This window comes from Myotis lucifugus, unplaced genomic scaffold (genome assembly GCF_000147115.1).
Source record: "Myotis lucifugus unplaced genomic scaffold, Myoluc2.0 scaffold_33, whole genome shotgun sequence".
NCBI lineage: Eukaryota > Metazoa > Chordata > Mammalia > Chiroptera > Vespertilionidae > Myotis > Myotis lucifugus.
The window spans coordinates 204,089-209,738 of record NW_005871081.1 but is presented as its reverse complement, the minus strand read 5'-3'; positions in this window follow the sequence as shown (position 1 = coordinate 209,738).

Below are 5,650 nucleotides of genomic sequence, written 5' to 3'. Positions count from 1 at the left end.
TATGGCTAAAGGAGGTGGACCTTGAATAAACACTTGCTGCTTGATGTCCAGAGAAATGTATACTCATTGCTCACAGCAGATTACTCAAGGCACCCTGTCTCTGTCCTCACATCATTTTGTTTGCTCTGTTGACCCATCAGCAAGATATGGGCGATCACAACACCGTGAAGCCACAGAAGGCCACGCCTTGCACCCTGGGCCTGCTGACAGACTGTCCTAATGTATTTGTTAAAACTTTAATGAAAATATTGATTCCTGGATGTATGACTTATTAAGAGTATCTATTATCCTTTAAAGTTAGTTACACAAAATCATAATTTGAGAAAAAATATACTCATCAATGCTCTTATTCATTTGTCTTTGTTTTTTATTGTTGTTAATCCTCACTCGAGGATATTTTTCCATTGCTTTTTAGAGAGAGTGGAGGGGAAGGGACAAAGAGAGAGAGAGAAACATTGATGTGAGAGAGATCGATTGGTTGCCTTCCGCAATGGGATTGAGCCTGCAACTGAGGTACACGTGCCACCCTTGACCGGAATTGAACCTGGGACCCTTTAGACCGCAGGCCAATGCTGTCTCCGCTGAGACAAACTGGGTAGGGCCTTATTCATTTGGTTTTTACAAGATTGAAAGAAAGGGAGAGGGTTTAAGTAAACTAAGAATAAATATGTCCTCTTGAGAATTTCAGATGGTTTTGATACCTTTAGAATTTTCAAAAGATCTGCTATACACAGTCTCAAAATATGAATTAAATATCAAAATAAACATGCTTTAATTAGCTAAGATTTTGATTCATTTATGGATGATTATAGTTCCTCAATCTTTATAAACTAGTTAAGTAAAAAAAAAAAAATGTATGTGATAAGGGGCAAATGGAGGTTAAAATCTTGACCATGACATTAACATACGAAACCTGAGACCTCACTGTTATTGTCAGCATTTGTAGGTTGTCTTAGGACAGTTAGACAGGGAGGCAGTTTGTATAAAAGAAGAATCAGGCAGCACAGAAATGGCTGTCCTACTAGGAAACTTATCTGTGTCTTCTACAGCACTCAGTGGAAGAGCAACATACAACAAGCGACCTGCTGCTCACTGTATTCCTTCTCAGGCGACTGTCACAAAGCACTGTGGCCTGGGTGGCTTGAACAATCGGAATGGGTTGTCTCGGTCCTGGAGGCAGAAGTCTCAGAGCAGGTATCAACAGGCTGGTTCCTTCTGAGCCGTGAGGGAGAATCTGGTCCACGCTCTCCCCCAGCTTCTGGGGTAGCTGGTGATCTTTGGTGACCCTTGGCTTGTAGACCCATCACCCATCTCTGCCTTCACCTCCACGTGGCATTCTCCCTGCTCGTGTCTGTGGCCAAATTTCCCATGTTTATGAGGACACCGGTATATTGGGTGAGGTACCCATCCTAATGACCTCAGTTTAGCCTAATTGCCTCGGTAAGGTCCCATTCTGAGGCACTGGAGGTTAGGATCTTAACACATCTTTTGGGGAGAAGGACACAATTCAAGCCATAATAGTTTGGGGGAAACACTGAGACATTTAGTCTGGCTTTAGAGCAGTCAGGTGAGCACATAGGCTGTGCACACAGGGTGCCTGTGGAGAGATGAGTAGGGGACTGTGGGTGGGTATTTAACTAGGGCACCGCTCAGCTACACCTGAGCTCACATCCCCACCCAGAGCTGTACCGGATGCTTACCCACCATGCCTTTCCTCTGGTCCTCCTTGGGCCACTGAGCCTGGGAGGGCACCTCGTTGACATGCAGAACCTGAACGGGCAAGAAGAGTGCTCCTGAAATGGAAGGCTAGAAATTAGGATGTAACCCATCTCTCCCGCCTGCACGATTTCTTCAGAACCCAGCATTTCTCCTAACAGAGGTGACCGTGGCAGGTGAGCAATCTCCCCCTCTCTCAACTGGCACCAGCGTCTCCCTATCTGCTCGGTTGTCCCTGTCAGCACCAGAAAGCCCATCTGAAACTGTAGCCTCCCTTCAGCTGCTGGCACGTTTCTCATCGCCCCTTTCATAAAACCTCCCCAAGGTGTCTAGATGCTGCCTGCCACTCTCTCCTCAGCCCACCCAAATCAGGTTTGTCTCCTGCTCCACTCAGGGACCCCCCACCACTCAGGGCCCATGGACCCCCCACCACTTAGGGCCCCATCTTGTCTTCTTCCCCTGCCTGGCCTGTGTTCACAGCCCAGCTTGGTTCTGGGAAGTGAGCTCCATGGAACTGCAGACTATGCTTTGTTCCCTGTGAATGCCCCGTGTCTAGCTCAGGGCCAGGCACCATGTTGCTGCCTGAACAAATCCCATGCCTGGAGGGCTCTGGGCCCCACCCCACCTGCCCTGCCGAGCCAGCATTTTGGGGGCCATTTGCATTCAGTAGACTTGTAGAACTCCTCCCCTTGTGAGGCCCAGGCACCAGCTGGGAGGAGCCATGGTCAGCAGAGCAGCAATTAAACCAGACCCCTGCCTTCCTTCCTTCAGGAGGAGCAGGGGAGGGAAGGATGTCTGTCAGGGTCAAGGCAGGGTTGCTGCTGATTTAGGGGACCGGAGAAGATAATGTTTTCCTTCCTCCCTTCCCTTTCCAGACTGGTTCTCTGAAGCCCTGTGGATGGGGTAGGCAGCCCCAACCCCCCAACGATGGCCCCTCAGTTCTCCCAGCAACCAGCCCTCACTTGCTCCCAGTGTCCCAGCTTGTTCCCTCCCCACCTGGACCCAGCATGGGAGGGGGTGGGGGGCAGATTCCAAAACACACTGAAGGTGCCCGGGGTTTTAGGAAGGAAGGAAGGAAGGAAGGAAGGAAGGAAGGAAGGGTGTCCTGTCACTGTTTTTCCTTCATCTCAGATGGAAAACAGTAAGTGTTTACTAGCTAAGGTGTTATTTATTTTGCTCTAGACTTATTTCGAGAGCAATGCTTTACATAGAGTTTAATCTCAAATGGGAACGTTTCAAACACTAAGTCAGAGAAATTGGGGAAAATCTGGAAGGCAGCTGAACCTTTCTCAACTGCTTACTGGGAACAGTGACCAAATGAAGCTCCAAACACAAGGGACCACAGATGCCCATTCTCACAACCTTCCTGAGGCTGCTAAATGCAACGTGATCGCTCTAGGTCTCTGCGATTGACGTGGGATCTGCAGCAGGTGAACTGGAAAGTCCCACCTCCCCAGACAGAGCTCAGAACATGCATGTGCCAAGACACGAACTGTGTGCTCTGAACACGGAATGACGGCTGGATCTCCTCACCATAGCACATGATACCCCTGCGAGAATTATCCCTTAGGTTTCTGCTCCTCCGATGCACTTTGTAGAGCCCCTTTGTGATGGTAATTTGTGTGCCTCACTGGGGCTTTGGTGGCTGTGAAAACCACAGAGAGTCACAAAGGACTCATCTGACCATAACAAGCCAGACATCAGCAGGGCACTGCTCAGGACAGTGATAAGCTGAGCTGGGCGTTTGTTCTTGGGGGAATTCATTTCCTCTTGAATTACCTCAACTTTAGAATCTGTCCTAAGATTTTCTGAACAGCACAGAAATCTTGGGGTTTGTCCCCTGTATTTTCACTGTGGCCCTGTCCCAAAGCAGTAAGCGTTCATGGAGAAGGTAAGACAGGCTGGGTCTGTTGGTTTCTTGGTGCCAGGGAGCTGCCTACCAGTTCCACGCCAGCTTGTGGGGTGTAGAACTGAGATAATTACTCAGGATCCTGCGTGGGAAGCCTCGCGTTGCGGCAGGTTGGGGTCTAGGCTGTGCTGCTGTGGGATTGGAGCCTGCAGCCTGCAGGCATTCTCCTGCCGGGTCCAGGCTCGGGTCACTGGCCATTTCCCTCATTTTCTGCACCAGCGGTGCTCGCTCCTCCCAGGCGAGCCCCAGGGGCTGCCTCCTTTTGGACTTTTATCGCTCGATTAAATGATATTTAATATAGCCTGTCAGAGAGAATCTCTATTACCAGGGGGCCTTTGATGCTTTCATGGGAAATGGGGGGAGGGACTTTAAAAAAACAGGCATGAAACACCACATTGGCCCACTATGACCTTTTTCTCACAGGTTTTTGGGGGTGTTTCCAGTAATGAGCCCCTCCTGTTTCCTGGGTTCAAAGCTATTGGGTAAGGGAGCTCCCCTTCCATTTAATTTCCTGTCCCCCTCAAATCCCCCCAGACCTTCTCCAGCACAGCTTGCCCTTCCGGCTGGCTCTGTTCATTCAGGAACCCCTATTCTCAGGGAGCTCGCACCACCTGCCTCCAGACCTCGCAGGAGAGTGTGGTGCCTGGAGCATCCTAGGCAGGGAGACCTTGGACCCCAGTGTGCACTCCCAGGCCGGGAGCACCCCCCCGCCACCAATTCTCCACAAATCCTCAGGTGGTGCTGTGCGCCTCAGCCTCAGGTCCCACTGGGGCAGGGCCCACCCCGTCAGGTCCCACCTGGGTCGCCAGGCCCACCACCCTCCCCTCCAGCGTGGTGTTGGCAAGTCCCTGGGGCTCAGTCTTGCTCTAGGAGTCGCCTGTGGGTTTGTATTTATTTTCCTCTGGGCAGCACTCCGTTTTTGTTTTATTCAAACGGGCTGCCCACTTTTACCCACTAAATGCAGACATTTTAAAGCCCCAATTACAGTTTATGTCTAGCTAAACATTTAGGATGTTTTAGTCTTTCTATACCACTTTAAAAAAAAAAAAAAAAAAAGTTTAGTTCTAATCTAGATGTTCCGTTTCCCGGGAACCTTGGCAGACAAGAACAGAAAGGCACGGTCTTTCTTCCCTTTGCTAGCAAAGGTGTTCCCAGGAAAGGTCCGGAGCAGCCGGCCCCGCGGCACCTGCGCCTCTCGCAGGGGGGCGCTTTTGCAGAAACACCGAGTGCCCTGGGGTAGCCAGAGTCCTCATAGATTGCGGAGCCCAGATTCCCTGGGCTTTGACCTGCTACGGGCAGCACAGCCTCCTCCCGCCCCGGGATGGCCCGCCAGGTGGCCCGGGCCCGGCCCCCTCGAGGGCGCAGCGCGGGCTCCTCCTCCAGGAGGTCGCGGCGCTCAGGGAGGATTGCGGCCCACGGGGGTCCCCGCGCTCCGGGCTTCAGAGAGGACTCACCATCGCCCTTCTGGCCGAGTCTGGCCCGGTCCATCGAGGGAGCTGGTGGGACCCCGTTGTGCAGGTGAGCCCGGGACGTGGGGTGGGGCCCAGGGGATCCCGATCTGACCCCCAAGTCCAGCCTATGTCTCTGCGGTCTGATCCGGGGAGTGACCCCAGGCGTAGAGGCAGGACCCCAGCCCTATTGCTCCTGGCTGACCTGTGGGGGGTCTTCCCCTCCCCCTCCCGGCTCTGTCACGGCTCCCTGGGCTCAACTCCTCCTGACCCCGTCCCTCCCCGACTCCTCCCCCACCTGCCCTTTACTCCGCCCCCTCCCCCTGCCTGGCCCTCCCACCTCCTTCCTTCCCCCGCCTGTCCGTGCCCTCTCCCAAACTTTAACCCCTTCCCCCTGCCCTCTCCCCCTCCTCCGGCCCCGCGGCCTCCCTCCCTCCCTCCCCGACTCCTCCCTTTCCTCCTTCCCCCTCCTCCCTTCTCCTGCCCTCCTCCCTCCACCTCGTCCCGTCGCCCACCTCTCGGCGGCCTCTCCCCAAGCACCTACCCTCCTGCCCCTTCCCTTCCCCTCCCTTCCCTC